This window comes from Falco punctatus (genome assembly GCF_963210335.1).
Source record: "Falco punctatus genome assembly, chromosome: 8".
NCBI classification, from domain to species: Eukaryota; Metazoa; Chordata; class Aves; order Falconiformes; family Falconidae; genus Falco; species Falco punctatus.
Genome location: NC_137588.1, coordinates 740,906 through 758,872, shown reverse-complemented (window position 1 = coordinate 758,872; position 17,967 = coordinate 740,906). Strand labels below are relative to the sequence as shown.

Genomic DNA, 17,967 nt, shown 5'->3' with positions numbered 1-17,967 from the left:
GCCTGGCTGCCCAGAGCAGCTGTATGCTGTTTTCCTGAGAGCAGCGGTGCTCTCTGAGCCAGCCCTCTCCATGAATCAAATTGCCCAGTGTTTGTGCTTCAAATACTTCCCTGACCCATATACCAGACGAAAGCTTCCTGTTCTAATATTGATTTAAGACTTAAGTATCAGTGGCTTATTTTTTTACATTATAAGTCTCTTTCCTATTTAATAGTCCTCTGGGATAGGCAGAGGGCCAAAAGTTAGACCTTCCTGGCAGTCAAGATGGGGGGCTGGGGGGAAGGCATGTGCCGGACATTGATGAAAAGAGGCAGAGCTTGAATTACAGTGCAACACAGAGTATTTTGGTTCAGCAATCAAATTGTGAACTGCACTACTTGCCAAAATAGAAGAAACAGTGCCCATTCTCTTGCAAGCTCTCTCCTGTGTTTGTTAGCTTACCTTAAAGCTTCATCTTATTTATAAGCTCTGACCCAGCCTCATTTACTGTTCCTGAAACACTAGAAAAGGAAAGTGGAAGGTACTTCCTGCTTTATGTAGTTATCTGGTTAACAGCTGTGCTTCTTAGGGAAAAGAGACAATAGCCAGTGGTGATTAAAAACTCACCATGCGCACCTTCATGAACTGAGTACTGCTGCAGCATGTGCTGCTTCTCCCCGGGATCCTCATGTGGCAGCAGTCAGCGTAATGCTCTGAAGTGCTCCACACTGCAAACAATTTAATTGCAGACAAAGGAAGGTTTACTCCTCTCCTTTCCCCTCCTTGGCTACCTGTTCTCTCTGTTACTTCTTTGCCATTTTTAATTAAAAAAAAAAACAACAACAAACAAAACTGTGCAAGACTGGGCTCCCAAAGGGGTACAGACTGCTCAGAAGTCATTGGGTTCTTTGCTCAGATATTGGACTGGTCCAGCAGTCAAGTGCCTTGTGGAAGCATGAGAAATCATTTGTATTCCGTCTGCGCATGTAATCTGCCCTGCAGTGCTGGGTTGCAGGGTTGTGCCACCTTTTAGCAGCAGTTCTTCCTGGTGCAGCCTGGTCTCTGCAGCTGAACTGGTGCTTGGGCAGCCCACTGTCCCTGAGTGAACCTTGTTACGTCAGACCATCACCTGCATAGTTGTTGGCATCCTGGTATAACGTACTGATCTTCCCCTTAATTTTTTGTTATTGTTGTTCTGATCCAGTATTGCTGATCACAAGCAGTCATAAATGATGGTAGTGGCTTAATATTTGTAAAATTTATTTGTAAAACAAACTAAGCTCTGAGATCTGACTGCTTTTGATTTGTTTTATTCTGGCTTTCTAAACTTGTACGCTCATTAAAGGCATTTTTTTTTTTTTGAAGCTTTTCTCTGACATTGAAGTCTAGGACTGTGTATCCTCCAGATCCAGTGTCCCCAGTTCTATGCTGGGAGGTGGAGGTTTAGGATCTATGTGAGACAGGAGCTGATAACAGCGCTTACTCATGTTTGCAGGTGGAGATGATATACAAGCATGAGCTAGTTCACCAGCCCTGCCTGTGAAAATAAAAAAAGGGCTTTAGATCTTGTTATCTGTGTGGTGGCATTTGAGATTCTCTTTTCCTTTCCCTGAGTGGCATATACCTTACTTTAAGGAGGTGGTGGCATTCTTGCCCAAACTCTGCTTTGTAAGTCAAAGCCACTAAATACAATTCTGTTAGCTGCTGTTGCCGGAGGCTTAAGCTTTTCCACTTTTTCTGGTTAAGGGGGATTTAAAGTACCAGAAGTTTACTCTGTGTGCTTTCTTCAGTCCTCTTTAGGAAGGGAAAGCATTTCTAATCCTCCCAGCCCAGGAGAATTTGAATGCACTGGGCACAGACAGTCTCTCAGTATTCCCCTTCAAAATAAATACATAAATAATAATAATAAATATATACATATAAAACTGTTAACAAAACTCCCTACTACTTTCTAAAACTACATTTTCCATGAGGCCAGAATTCATAATAATCCCTTGGCTATACGCAAGATCAGCACCTGACAGTTACTTTTTCTGGTAGAAAGCTCAGAGTGCAGAAGGATTTTCTTGTATGGCATACTGTTCCTCAGAATGTTTGATGTATGTGCAAATGAAAAAAAAGGATGCCTTTGTACTTAAATTACCTGGTTTGTGTTCCCCTATCTAGAAGATTACAGACCATTTTTGCAGCCGTTCTAGAATTTACTTCTCACTAGATGAAAAAGTAGGCTACACAATGAAACTGGATCGCTTTTTTTTCAATGAACAGAAAAACCTCTTGACCGTTTTAGTTCCTGCCCTAGAATTAAAATCTGTGTGGGTCACCTCGAGTCATGTGTGTATATACATTGATGCATACCTGTGGAAGGTGGGAGGAATTAACAAGGATTCTGAAGTAATACAGGAAATTTTTGAGAATAAAATCCTAACCCTCAGCTTGCCTGTTACCTGGCTGGAAGGGGCTTGCTTGATGACCGTAAAGCATGCCTGAGTAAGTAAACAATCCTATGCAGAGGTCTGTGTGTCACTGTTTTAGTTACAAGTGAACTTCCCGTTGGTAAGTCTGTTGTTTCTCTTCAAAAGCCATCTTACTGTCTTATCTTTATTCCTTTAAAAGCAATAAAAGCTACTCTCTTTTTTTATACAAGAGAGAGACAATTTTTTTCTGGATGCTAATTTTAGCATTAGCCATTTAAGATGCTTAGGGGAAGAACGTTGCAGAGAAACAGTGGATGGGAGTGTTGATTTGAAGCTGTCGGTCACTTGCAGTCCTGGGGTTTGAGATGCAAAGTTTCAAGCTACGCAAGACCCAGACTCTCTTCTGACCCCTTCCAGGCAGGCCGCCAGTTTGTCTAGTTTGTAATAAAGGGAGTCAGAACAGATGTAGTGTATCTCTTCTCGCTGAAGTGATGGTATTTCACGTGGAGAGGCAGCAGAGACAAGGAACGGAGCAACAGTCTTTCAGACAAACTCGCTTGTGTTAGGGAACCTTCGCTGGAAAAATAAATGGAGCGCAGGATGTACTGAGCGTAACCTGCTGAAAAGGAAACTGCTTCAGAATGCTGCAAGGAACAATGCAGCATCAGTTGAGGCAGACATTTTTGCATGATTCTCCCAAATGACTCCCTGTGGTTAGATTGCATTGGCTCAGGCTGAAGAAGAAAGAGAATCTTGAAAGACAGTTTTGGAAAGTTTTTATTGTTTCTGTATAGAAAGCATATGTTCTTCCTTGGCATCGCAGTTGCATTCTCTGAGTCTGCATGCGCTGACTTGAATTGACTGTTTATGAAGAATATTAAATGCTCCCTGGTGGTAGCATTTATCCACTCCCTGTTTTCTTCCAGGGAAATGAATTGCCTTTCTAGTAAACATTGTTCCTGGAGCTGGAAGTAGCAGGGAAAAGGAGTTTGTGTGTGGGCTCCTTGATATTCCCTGAATTGGCAAAATACATTGTGCCACATGTCTAAAAGGTTCTACTTGCATTCTTGCTCAGAAGGGAAAAGGGAAGTTTTACTGAGGGGCAAGGAAGAGCTCTCACAAGGATGAGGAAAATATCACAGTGTAAAAATACCTCTAAAATGGCAAGACCTGTCAGTAAGACACTGAGGTATTTGCCCTTTGTAATGTCATGATCTATTACATGGGATTATGATGTAAAGCTGAAGTCCGTCCTTCTGCCAAGGTTTTTGCCTAAACTAATGCTTTTCATTTTACCAGTACAAGCTAATGCTATGAATGCTGTATGAAGTCACCCATTGCTTAAAAGACTGAGGAGCACGATTGTCTCTAATATAGATGTCAACAATGATACTAACATTATGAACTGTCCAATGCTAAGTTGTTTTGTTCATTTACTTATTTGCATTACAAGCTCAGTGAAGTTAACTTCCGTAATAAAACATTTCTTTGAATCAGGCAGAAGGCACCAATACTGTCTTGAAATTTCAAAAATATTGAACTTTGGATGAATGGATGTACACATGACTTTTTCATCAGTTTGCATTAAAATTCAGGTGGGTTTAATTTAGATCAAAATAATCTTTGCTGTACCTTAGAGATAACTTTGGCCTTGTGTATTTATGGAATTAGCCTGTAGTTAATTCAAGCTGATGCTAGGAAAAAGTATGCAAGCTCTGAAGTAGTTTAACCAAAACCAGGTAACAGTTTGCAATTTTGATAACCACCATCTTTCTCCATCATCTTCTGATGGAGAATCATCTTCTGAACCTCTGATGTTTGTTGATCACAGCAAAAGCCTTGTGGGGTAAGTAAAGCTGATGAAAACACTTGTTTTCTCACTTATCAGCATACACTTACATGGAGGAAAAATTTTACTCTGATAATACTTTAAAGTTTAATTCTTTGTATGCATATATCTGCTGATCATTATGTGACAATTAAGAACCTGATTTATGGTTGAAGGAAGGTAAGTTGTTCCATTGTTCCCTTCCCACACCAGCCGCTTTAAAGTCCTTTATATTGCTCCCATTACACAAAACTTTGTACTCAGAAAACAGGAACAGAAACACTCATCTGCTTTCTCAAGTGACCTGTCACAGATGACAGATAATTTTTAGTGATCTTGTTACCACGAACAAATGGTTTTGTACATGAACAATGTTGATAATATATTGATAGAAAACATAGTGAATTCAGAGGGAATTCATAAGAAAAAGAGCCCCAACCTTCTGCGTGTTTTTTTTTGTTTTGTTCCAAGTGACTTGTCAGAGCTGTAGACATTTAGAAAAACATTTATGAATGGCTACTAACTAATACTTATTTTCTTACAGAATTTGATAAGGATAATCTTACTTTTATCTTGGAAATTTTTGTAATCACTAAAGTTGATGGGGATTATTTCACCCTTCTGTGAATAATTAGAAACAGTTTTATAAAGAAATGTAACTGTTTAGAAAAGGAAATGCTGTGTAATTGTGGAAATCGTAGGCAAAATTTAAGCTGGCAAACTGCTATCAATGCAGGTTCAAGTGTTGCAAGGTCACTGTGTCCTTCCTGCCTGTTATTTGCTGAAAGAATAATTCCTGGAATCCTTGATAATGGTCAGAAATACGAACTTCTTATCTGAAAGCTAACACGTATGATTATGTTTGTACGACAATGTGCTCTAATGTTATGTTTTGGGATTAGATCTTGATGAAAAGGGAGAAAGACCTGAAGACTCATCTTAATAAAAAGTTTTCATGCACTTTCTTTTCCCTGATATTTGGCCAAATACATTTCAAAACATCTCCTTAACTAAAACTCGTATTTCCTTGTAATAATGTATGATAATCAAATTTTAAAAAGTCAGAACACTAGGGAGGAGAGTAGGCTTGAACCATAACCAAGTGTCTTTTCCCTTTCTTTGAATTTATGTGGAAGATGCATCCATCTATTGCTCTGGATCCATGTACCTGACAACAGTGTACAAATGTTTTCTAGGAATCCTCTTCCGAATTGCGTGTTACATGCCAGTCCTGCCATATTCTTAAAACCTCACAAGCGTAGGAAATAAAATGTAGTTCCACCACTCTTTTGAGTGTTAGTAAGGGTTATGGTGGACTAGTATGTTTCCATCACAGGCCAGGGAGCAGTTCCAGAGGCAGCAAGTTTAGAGCACGTGATGGCTCTTTAAAATGCCTTTTCAGAGAAGAAGGATACTTAAAATAGACTCCTTTTCTGTAACACCATATGTAAACTATTATCAATCAAAACTTTTCCAAACTCATTGTTCAGCATTCTATAAAGGGAACCTTCTCAAGCAGCAGGAAGCCCTCACCTCATGAAATCCAGAGGAAATGTGCTCAAAACAAGGAAAGTTTTTAAACCCTCCATTTTAAAACCCAGAGAAGGGTTTAGAGGTACAAGCAAACAAGTTTCTTATGACTGTGTTTATGTATTTTATAGCTCTGTCAGTGTGCCTCTTTAATCCAAAAATACAGAATCATGCAATGTTATTCTGAAGAAGAGGGCTTTCTTGTTCTTGTTTGGTTTGGGGTTTTTTTTCTGTGTTTTAGAAGAAGCTAGAAAATAGTTTGTTATCGAAAGCATAGTTAACTCTAGTAAGTTAATAACATCAAAACTTTCCTGTTTCTTTAAGTGCAAAGGAAGCTCTTCCTTTGCCCATTCGATACAAGAGCATACAGTTTATGAAGCTCTAATTCCCTTGTCATACACCGCTTGTCTGTGTGCAGCGTAGTGCAGAGAAGCCAGGCCGTCTGCAGGCGGTACCTGGTGGTCACCACCGTTCAGCCTGAAGAGCAGCTCTGGCTCACCAAGTGGGTCTGGGCATGGGGCAGTGCTGGCGACGGCAGCTGTGCTGCCAGCTGCGTTGTGAGGAGTTCGGGACCTTCGAAGGGATCTTCAAGCCTCTATAACTAGTGCTGCTGTATTTTTTCTTTATGGTTGTGGTAACTCTTTGTTTCTGTCTTGGAGGCATCAGGTAGATCAGAACAGTCTCTCACACTACATAATCATCTTATCTCATCTTGACAAAACTTGCAGTGCAAACATAGTATTTATTACCCTCCTCGTGGGAATGGTAGCTGAGCTGCAGCGAGCGATGCCTTTGAGACGGGTCTGATTTATGAAGTGATCTGTGAATATCAACTAGCTTAATTCTTTCATTTCTCAGTAGGTGGTGACTGAGATTAGTTATATGTGCCTAGTGATCATTCAGGAAATATGCCTAATCCAAGAGGGAGAGGGACAGGGAGGCGTGAGGTGCACTGTCTGCAATAGCGTACTAAAAAGCTTCTGGCTGAAATCTGCATACTTCTAATGCAATGTCCTGTAACACATCAAAAACTGCATGCACTGCAGCTGGGAACAGCATTTAAAAAATAAAATTCTGAGGTTTCCAGGTTCATATGAGTGGTTGATTGACTTAGTCATGTCTGCGTAATAGTGAACTGAGAACTGAACAGATTTCCACACTCTGCTTGCAGAATTTGATCAGTTGCAAATGAAAAATAAATTCAGTATTGTGAGGAATCATGCTTTAAAGTTGCCACTCCACCCCTCAAATGAGTAACAATTCATTACTTTTGGAAATGGTGAATAACCCAAACAAAAAATGCGGTCAGCAGAGTCCATTTCCAGAAAGCTAAAATGGGAAAATAAATGTGAATCAAGGAAGTTCTTTAATATATTGCTTTGGACAGCAGCCTAGTTAAAAAAAATAATAAATTGGATTAGATTCACAAGTCAGAACATTGCATTTTTCCACAGAGCTGGATCCCTGCAAAGAAGAGCAGTGACAGCTTGGGAGTACCTGTTTTCTCTCAAACCTTGCTAGTCCTTTGAAAACTCCAGGTCATGCTTTATTTTATGGCAGATTTTTTTTTTTTGGTCCGTGCAGGCTTTCACTAAATTACTAATCCTCCCTACAAGGAATTTTTCCCTTCTGATCTCTGTTATAAGCAGTTAAACAAAACAGGGGTTAGTAGTGGGAGCTCAAGACTAATGGTGGAGCACATTATGAAGATGGAAACACCCGCACCCCTGCAAGGGGGAAGTACAGATGTTCTAGATACGGTTCTGGCCATCCTGTTTGTAGTGCCTGTGCTCTCAAGAACGCTGCAAGTTAGGCGGGCTGGCTGGCATGGTTGTGGCAGCTGCAGGAAGCCTGGCTGGCTCCAGTCATGCTGCAGAGCACTGCATGGTGCTGCATGGGCATATCCCAGTGTCGCTGCCAAGACTCTGTTCAGAGAGCAGCTATGGTACAACCTGTGCCAAGTGATTTGGCAAATGTGCTCCCAGAACTAATCATCTTGGTCCCAGGGGCATTCGGGACACTGAGGGGATGGCTTTGAATGTTGAGCTGAAAGTTATCTGAGTCATCACATGTATTCCCTGGCACTGCCCAAGGGTTCGTCTCCTAACCTTATAGGACTCTCTTAAACGAGGTTTGGGTTTTTTCAGTAATGCCAACAAGACATTGTTCCAGATCTTTAACATGTGCCTAACTTGAGCATAAACATTGCTCGGCTGGTACTTCCGTGATATCGTTGTCTTTTCACTGCTTGCTGCAACTTGACGGTAGTGCGAGAGTGAGCCTGTCTCCTTGAGATATATTTGTGTGCCTTCATGGAAGCACAGATGTTTTGGTCATGGTGTCAGTAGACTGGGTATGATTGGGACACTTGTTCGATGTGTCCCATCAAACAAAGAGTTGTTCAAAAAATCAAGCTCCTGTCTTTTCTTTTTTGTCTTCCAACCCTGTTCTCATTGGAGTTGCCAGACAGAAGCATGTACTTGGCTGAATCTCGATAGACTACACAGCACACAAACCCAGACGAAGATGGGTAGCTACTGTAGCAGAAGTCATAGATTCTGACTAACTACCCAGTTACAAAGTCAATTTCCTGACTTTGGAACGTCAACGCAAGTGGCAAACACACACACACTCCCAAGGCATAATTTTCTGTACCGGACAAAATTATGATTTTGGAGCCCAGAAACACACTTTTAAAAGCAGGCAATAACTTGCTGGTTGAGCTTTTTTCAACTGAAGCCTGTATTTTGCTGCAATACTCTCTATACCAGGCACGGGTGATAATGATGATCGGGTTTTGCCATTTCAGTTGCTGTACCCTTTTCTTTTTCTCAGCCAAGGCATTTAGATTCCTACCAAACCTGCAATTACAGAGAAGAGGAGTGAACAGAATAAAAAGTATTTCTATCAGAAGTCCTACAAAGATAACACAGTTATAGATGATTTTTGGGTGTGTTTCTCAGTGTTCGCTAACAGATGAACTCTTTGGTTGTTTAGTTGACTGAGCACCTCTAGGTTTATGATTGACTCATCCCTGTATTCCGTTACATGGGCATGTGCCCAAAACTTTGTTGTTTTGCAGAATAAGTGGTTTGATAGTACTGCTTCAACATTGTGTGGGCTTGTTTGCCCACATGTGCCTCTAAGTATGTACAAAGCCAGCTGTTTGCAAACCTCTTTGTCACACGGCATGTTCTAAGGACTGTCAAAACTCTCTCTCTCCCACTCATGGCCACCTCTTTTTCAAGATGGATCAGAGCTCCTCCCAGTGGTGCTGGTCCACGTTTATTTTTTTCACTCACCAGACTGTTGCCAGGCAATCTGCACCTTTTTCTACTCCTGCTTATACCTGCAAAAATCACAAGTAGCACCATGGGAAGCAATGAAGTCATACGGGAGTAAGCTAGGAAGAATGAGACTAAGGTCTGTGCTGTGATGTGTCCTCTTCTTGCCAAAGCAACCTGTGTTGGCATTGCTTTCTCCCTGCACCTTTCACTCCAATCCTACAAAGTGCTTTTGCTGCATGGTAGTAAATAAAATTCTTTGAATGTGCATTTAGGTTATGTCAGGGCCCTGCATATCAGAAATACAAATTAAACCAGTGTGTGCCTAGCCTATCACAAATGCAAAGTAAAACGGCTTAGGTTAATCCACCATGAAGGCGCTTGAGCAGAAAGTGATAGTACCCAATGTATGGGCTGTAATTAATTTACCATCGTGGAGGCATACATTTACTTTGCACAAAACATAAATACTTCATTTTTCAGAATATAAACCATGGAGATAACATGGCTTGAGCTGCAGAGCTGATGTTTGCTGTTTGTTATTGATCAGGTTTTTAACATGCAGAACAATGAGGAGGACATTAACTCAGATCACATACCCTTGCTCACCTGTGCAGCTTCAGCCTTCTTTATTGCTGTTGATTTTGCTCTTTTTTTTTTTTTTTATTGTTTCAGACATCCTTTTTCCCAGCAGCATTTCAGCAAGCTCTGCCCAGATAGGTTTAGATCTGCTCTAAGGAGATAAATGTCCATAGCTGGACATATATTCACACTCACTGTGGCATCCTATTTATAGTGAAATATGGCCATTGATGAAGTGAGAGAGCACACAAAACAAAAAGGATGCCTTCTCTTTTCCAGTCTCTTGAAAGAAGGCAGTACAGCCCATCCATCATGGTTGTACTGGGACTTTATACCCAGGCCTCCAGGCTGTGATTGCAGAAGAACTTGTGGCAAGAAGTCACAGCTATTTTTGCTCACATAATTCTCAAGCCAGTCAGTTTTTTTTAACTAGCTTTGCCTCATTCCTACTTCTTCCACTGTAAATTAGAGCAGGTCTGAGGCTGGTTTGAAGGTACATTTGCTGCCCACCTATGGGCTGCGTGTCTGGCTATGGTTGACTGGAACATTTCTCCTCTGGACTTGATAGGAAATGCTTTGAGCTGAATAGAGTAGGCTGTGTAAATCCAGACCTAAAAGTATGTTGATAACTATTGACTAAGTAGAAACTATACAGCCATCACATGACTTTCCTGACAAGACGTCACCCATGAGCAGTTAGCTTATGGTCCCTGTTGATGTGGAAGTTGGAAGCCATATAACTTATAGCCTGCCAAATTAAAATTTTCCATCCAAGTATACGCATTTTTCTATGTTTCAGAGGGGGCTGTTACTGGCTTTTGATAAACGCTGAATATCTAGAGCAATTTTTCTGGTCATAAAAAAAAAAAAAAGAAAGAAAAAATGTAAAGAGGCTGACAGCAATAGTGAAGAAGTGCGTAATTCCGACTGTCCAAACACATTCCTTCTAAGTATGAGTTTTAGGTCCTTCTTTAGAGCTTGTATGACTGGATAAAGCAGGTTAGAGGTCACTGGCACCCTAAGACCTTATACTGCAATTCTACCACCAGGACTGTTCATTGGATTTGGCCATAGTGAGAGTATGAATGCAGATCCAGCTCTGGACGTTTTTCTTTCTCCTTGAAGGAGATCCAAAGCAAGAGCAAGAGATGCTTAACTTCAAAACAAAACAGACAATAAGGACTCCCTTGGGTAAGTCTAAACAATACCTACTCTGAGGTGATTGTTTTAGGATTGCTAGTGAGGCTAATTCTTGTGATTAAAATTAACATCTGAGAAGGAGTCCTGTCCATGTGCGAGAGGGTATAAGCCTGTAGCTCAGGCTTGAGTCAGAAGTTTGGTCGTGAGTAGATGAGATCTATGCTGGAATGAATGTCTACCCAAAATGAGCTTTCCCTTGGAGAATTGTGATGAAGACAGTGATGGCAGCTGTGCGATCAACAAACTCATTTCCATTTCCCATCCGCCTGAATGTGTTTCCATGGGCAGGCAGCTATGCCTGCACAGTATAAATGAAGCATATCACCAGTAAGCAAATGGCAGGAGTAAATTCCTATAGGATAAGGAGAGCAAAAAACAAGTTCCACTCAAGTCCTTAGAAGTGTATTTTAAACATCTTCCTCTTCTCTCCATTCTCAGCATTCCCCAAATTCAGTCTAAGCAGTTCCATCTTGGTTTCATAAATAGTCTTACTCCTTTTGGAATGCTTTCTCTTCATTCATTTTCAGACGTAACTCTCAGATTGTCACAAAACTGTATGTATTTATCATTGTGGCATTTGAAAGTACGTAAATGAGTTGCAGATGCTCTACCGGACTGTAACCAAACTTGGCTGTGTCAGTTTTAACATACACAACAAAACCACATTGGCTCCAAACAGGACTCTGCATAATAAACTCTCTAGATTCTCCTTCTACATAAACACTTTTATGTCCTTACTAATTAGAAACAGGAACCTGCTTTTTTCAAAGTTCATGTGATAGCAATCAGGCCAAAGAATGAGGTATGTGCAGTATCTGAATGGTTTTATGATAATACTGCCAGGGCTCTGAAGTTTCTTTTTGGGGAAATGTGTGTGTGTATGTACGTATGTTTATATGCACACATATATATAAAAGTTAAACAAGCATAACCAGTAAAGCTTCCTGGAATATTTAATGTGGTGCATTTACAGCTTATGCATTTTGGTATATATTTCACATGGCATATCATTGAACTTAAACTTCAGTGAATATTTTCTTGCCTCTTTGTCTTAATGTCTTTCAGCATGAACAGACATTGAAGCTTCTTTATGAATTGGCAACAGCACTGAGGCTTACAGAAATAAAAATACGAGAACAATCTGTTATTAGTTATATAAATCTCCACACAAAAAGTCCTTTGGATTGGCGTATTTAGGACTATAGATCAGTAACTTCTATCTTGCAGCACTACATCATAATATTTCAACACTTGAACATAAAGTACTTAAAATAGCTGTGGCCAGTTTAGCTCTGGACAAATGGGGAATAACTTCATTATTGATCATTTATTGACAGATAAACTGTCACAAGTAAGTGAGGACATGGTTTAACTACAGCAGTCCAATTACTTAAGAATTTCTTGACAAAAAACTGTTCATCTGCTGCGCCAATTGACAAAAATTGACAAAAAATATAATTTTCAAAATTTCCTGTGATTATAAATTACTACAAACTGTAACTTTCTGCACACTGATATTACATGAGTTGCAGACTGGTAGGTGGTACAGAAGCCAGGAAAGAAGATGGAGAGAAGGCAGATGGTAATGAAGAAAGCTCTGTCTTGCATGAAAGGGTGTGTTTACAAGTAGCAGTGGCAATGGGAGTAATGAACAAGCAGAGACCTCATCTCCTTGGTAGACCCATTTCTTGAGGCTGTAATGTTACCGGAGAATAGTGGAAAACTGAGAGACATTTTGGGAAAAATTCCCTAAGCTGATCGAAGAAGGCAGAAATGTTGATGAACTGTGCACTAGTATATGTGGACTGCTTCATGAAGAGAAAGGTGCAGCCTGGTTTAGTACATGTAGTCAAATCTGAATCCCTTCGGTAACTCATCAGCATCTGTTTCAGTCCTGATCACTTTCTCTGATTTATACTGCTCTAAACTCCCCCAAAAGACCAGATTAATATTTCCTTGTTTGAGTTTCACTTCCCACCAGAATCCCGCTCCAGTGGAAACAAATCCTGCTGCTTTTGTCCTGCTTTGTGTGAATGGGGCAGTAGATTTATCCCAGATGAGCTTTTCCATTTAATTTTTTGAATGGCTTTATACCTGAAAGGTTTGTGTTATTTTTCCTCAAAGTCCTTAAAATGCAAGCTTTTTTGATTTTCAGGAAGATTATTCCTTGTGCTTTGTAATTCACCTCTGTGCTTCTTCAGGAAGATGTGAAAACAGCTATTTCAAGTAGTTGCTTCAATATACCCATGGGAGCTTCTTTCAGAATCTTGGTTTACTGCACTGCGTGCACCACTGATGTGAAAGGGATGATTCAGTTACTTGCCTCTCTGTAATCATATACGCAAAAAGGCTGTATATAAAGGCAGCAGGTTCTTACCAGGTTGTTATTTGCAGCTTGTCTGTCTTCCCCATCTTTTAATTTCTCTAGAGAGAAAGTATTTAAATTGTATTCTGGAAACTAGGACTGTATTTTTCTCTCCCTTTTTTAACTGTGCAATTAAGAAACCCTGCCTCTGTTATCACAACTCCATTTAAGGTTTTCTTAGTCTGGATTGTGGTGTGTATGTAATATAACAGCATGAAAGTGAGCTAGTTGTGAATCAGAAGCTTCTGAATTCAATTTCTGCTCCTTCTCCTAAAATTTTACATGATCTTGGATAAAATGGTTTCATCTTTACGCCCCTCTTGCCTCTAACAATAAGGACTGACTCTACTGCTTCTCGTTCAATACTTGGTGTGGATGTGTGTGTACATGTGCTTAGTTCTAAGCAACAGAGCACTTAAACGTGAACATGGCTTTGTTGATACTGAACTGCTAAGATAACTGTGTTTATACAGCACCTAGCAGACGAAAAGCAGAGCATCGTTTGGGACGTCTAAACTCTATGATGAGGCAAATAATGATGGTGCAGTTTACGATATAACAGAAGGAACATGTGTACTCTGGTGGTGAAATCTGTTTTAGATAATTATCTGCATAGCAGGTAAGGAAGAATTTCAATTGACTGCAACCCGTAAATGAAAAAGCATGGTGCTTTGACCAGGAAACATTAATTTAAGAGATTAATCTGCAGGTTGGGTGTTGATTGTAATTTCTGAAGGAAGCAAAAAGGTTAATACTTATAATAGAGTTTGTATGATGCTAAGATAATTAGGTTGAGGTATCTTATTTTTAAAAAATCTTTTAATAGGATGATAATGTTATTTCTACAAAAACTCTTACACTGAGGCTAAAATATCATAATTAGTGGTGTCAGTTAAACTCATGCTGGATAGAAATCATTTGACAGGAAGCTTTATATATTTTACTGTTGAGACAGTGAACTATAACTACTGTCAAATTTGTAATTTTTCTCATCTTTAAAAATATCAAGCTTTCTTTCCCAGTTAGCTTCTAACTGTTGCTCCACTGTTATTTAAGTAAACATCCATTCTGTGCAAACTAATGAAATCTCTGGTTAAAGCAGAATAATGGCTGCATTTTTTTCTTGAATTGATTCTGTTTGCCATTTGTCCGTAGCTGTAATGGAGAACTGGAGATAGAGGCTCATGTGTCTAATGCTAGTCAGCAAAATAAAGCCTGTGTGTCGTGAGGGGTTTTTTAAATTTTATTTTATTCTACCTTCATAGATGGAGCCAAAGAAATTGTATTGTGCAAATAGAACCTAGAATAACGTGTACCCTTTTCAGTCTGTACTGTTTCTTTCTAAATTAAAATATTATCTTTTTTTTTGTTAGTATCTGTCATTTGAGCAATACAAAATGAGCATAGATTTTCTAAAACCAAACCAAGTGTTATTTACCACTTTCTTGGCATTTACAGTGGAAGTAGTATCATCATTGCTTCAGGGTTGAAGCTGGAATACAGTTAAGGCTCAGACACGCGACTGAGACACTCTGTACCAGCTTAGCCACAGCAAATAAAACTGGGCACAGACACCAGGTAAAAAGCATGGGCCTAAAAATCAGTAAAAGCATTTAAAAATGTTGTTTTCCTTTGTGTTTGTTGATCTGCTTATGACTCCTGCTCCCTTCAGCATGTGCCTGGCTATATCAGCTGTGGACACAACAGGGTTACACTTGGCTGCTTCCTCAGCGTGACTCTTCCCTGTGCTGGGCTGTTGTTGTCCAGGGCAGGTGTTTTCTCCCCAGTGCGGACACTTGGTACGCCAGAGTGAGTTCTACGATAGAGTGTCCTAATGCAGCATTGATAGGTTACTTGCTCTTGACCTAGCAGTGCACCTTGCTAGTATTAGATGCTCATGATATCTTGTCTCTCTTTTGAACTGTCTCTGAAGAGAGAGCTCTTGTGTGAGCTTCACTAACAGTTTGATTGGTACTTGCTGTAGTGCTTTCAAGGATCCATTCACCTTTCTCTCCACTTCCTTTTTGTTAGTCAGACTGAAAGTCCTCACTCAGGTAGGCGCCTGTCTCTTGTTTGTACAGGTAGCAGTTGGGTTAGCAGTGCAACTAAGAGGTACTGTTTCAGGTCCGGTGTATTCAGAAGCGTGGGCGTCTTTGCACAGACTCACCGAATGGTACTCGTGGACATCCACCTAACCTTGTAAATTCCTCTTCCTCGGTGACGGTAGTTTGTATTCTGTGGAGGAGGTTTCTGCTCTGACTTGGCCCTCGTATATGCTTCTCCTCCCTGATGCTAGACACCGGTCAGGTGATATAAACGCCTTTCAGTGCAGGGTAGTCTTTCATGTTACTTGACGTAATTTTGGTACCCACAGCAAAAAAGCCCTGTAGCCTGATTCCCTTTGCAATTCTGTATCCTATCCTTTTCATTCCAATAAGCAAAACCAAGTACTTTGAGTATGTTTATGTTAGTGCAGAATACAGTATCTTACCTGAAAGCCGCATCTATTCAATCCTGTGCTAAGGTGCTAGTAATGGAAAGAGTTCCCAGAGCCATGGATGGCTGGATTTACAGGTGAGGTTTTCCATTCACGTTAGATCAGACCAATTTTGCTTATGGGGCTGCATTTGTAACATAGCATGGTCTAGCCATAGGTCAGGTAGCAGAAAAAGTATATAAACATACCATTGTTTATATTTATAAGGATGAGTAGTTTCAAAGGAAAACAGAGCTGATTCCCTATGCTTCCTTCTACAGTTTGTAAAAATACTCTTGTGTAGTGATTAGATTGCTCAGTTTTCAGATAAGCAATAAAAATGACAAAAAAATCCTACTGTTTTTTGAAATTTACTTTCCACATTAACGGTTCAGATAGGCAAAGGGAAATAAACATTTTGGTAAACAACAGAGGGCATTAAGTATTTTTAGTCTCAGCTGAGCCATTGCATGAACAGCTACCTATCTGTGCTCAGTCCTTTATCAGCATCAAAGCATCTGATTCATGAGATAACCTTACAGGAGTTTAACTGGCAAAGTGTGCAATATGTGGTCACGTTGGATTCATCAGGTGTTTGGAAAAGGAAAGCTAACATGTTTGATTCAAATCTGCCCAGTGGAAACACGTAACAGCTCACATCCTTTCTCAAGCTGGCATAAACTTGGGTGAAAAAAGCCTTTTTGTTTAGTGACCTGCATTACTGCATGTCCTGTTTCATCTTGTTAAGTACGGAACGCAGATTCTGCAAAGGCAATATCTTTGTATTCAGTCAGGACCCACCAAGGCAGGCACCCTTTCCTCACAGGAAATTCTCCAGGGTGACTTTGCGGGCCTGGGGTTGTGGCTGGCACCTTCTGACTTAGAGGAGAATGGCGATGTACAAGTACCAGGAGAAAGCACAATATTTTTGCTTTTCTGCATCATCTGTAAGCTTTACCCCTGACACGAGAAGAATGACAGTGAAGTGTGCATCAGATCCATAAACTATAGCTTGAGACTTGAAAGCCCTTCCTCAAGATCTTTTTATAACCCTGAAATCAAATGAAAAATGTTATGTAAATAAGACTGTAGAATAACGACTCCGCCCTCGTGCTTCAAGGGGCAGATTGCTTGTTCCACAACACCCTGAGCACCTCAGTTGGGCAGGAGGCCGGCAGGGCTCTGGCATGTTCTCAGCCAGGCTTGAGGTGCCTAATGCCAGTCTGAAGGGTGCACGGCACTTTCAGCACTGAAAACGCACAGTATCAGGTGAAACTTAGCAAAATAACCTCTACCCAGCCCTTCACCAAGTGCTCCTGTTTTCCTCTTGCCTGTAGAGTTTTATTATTTCTATAAAACACACAGCCCTCTGTTATAATTAGATGTCTTTATATGATCTCAGGGTCACACGTTTATGGAACATGATTCTAGTTACACCAACAGTGGTACCAACTGTCATGCTGGCAGCAAGCTCTTCTGTTAGTGATTCACCCATATCTCAGAGCAAGCAAAGGCAATGTGTTTCATTGCCGCGGACAGCAAAGAAAATACTTCCTCCTATATTAATTCAATGAAATTCTATAAAGGTGAAGGGCATGGTTAAAGTGAAAACCAAATTAAAATAAGAATTCAAGGGAGAAAGGAAGCTGGCGCCAAGAATGCTTAAATAATCTTTTATCTGCCCCATTGTTTATATCGAAGTAACCTCTTAGCTTCTTAAGCAAAAGGCTGGGTTTGTTGCTTACCATTCAGTCACTTACAGAAGCATTTAGTCCCATGTTTTACATGTGATGTGGTACAGTAATAGGATTTGTGTTTTGCTGGTAAATCGGTGTGGAAATAGTATCCCATTGAGTAAAGCTTTGAAGTTCTCTCTTTCTTCAGGACAAAATGAGCAAATGAAGTAACAAATCTGGTTTCTATAGATTTCTGCTTCATGACTTACGCAAACTTTGACTTTTTTACAGTTGCAAAATTTATAGGAGTAACCTTCCAACTATGTTCTCTGATGTCTAACAAAAGCCATTCCCTCAACCAGATGCTGGAGATAGTGTCCTCTTTCTAACTATCTGTTTTCTCTTAATTATTTCTGAATTGCCCATTCCTCTGACAACTTTGTTGGAAATTTGCTAATAAGCGTATAAGTCACACAGGACATGAGCCTACACGCACAGAAAATTACTCCCGTATTGTGACTGTTACAGTCCCATTTCCTTTGGGAACCAGCTGATTAACCCAAACCAGAAAGAACTCGTTGAGCTGTCAGGAGATGCTTCGTAGCCGAGGGCTAAGCTTTGCCACACAGC

At 40.2% G+C, this 17,967-nt stretch overlaps 1 protein-coding gene across 7 annotated transcripts in view; it reads left to right on the top strand.

Moving 5' to 3' along the window:
- SPATS2L (spermatogenesis associated serine rich 2 like) overlaps nt 1-17,967 on the top strand; it is a 726,913-nt gene that overhangs the window by 580,120 nt on the left and 128,826 nt on the right. The gene's annotated exons all lie outside the window — the stretch shown is intronic.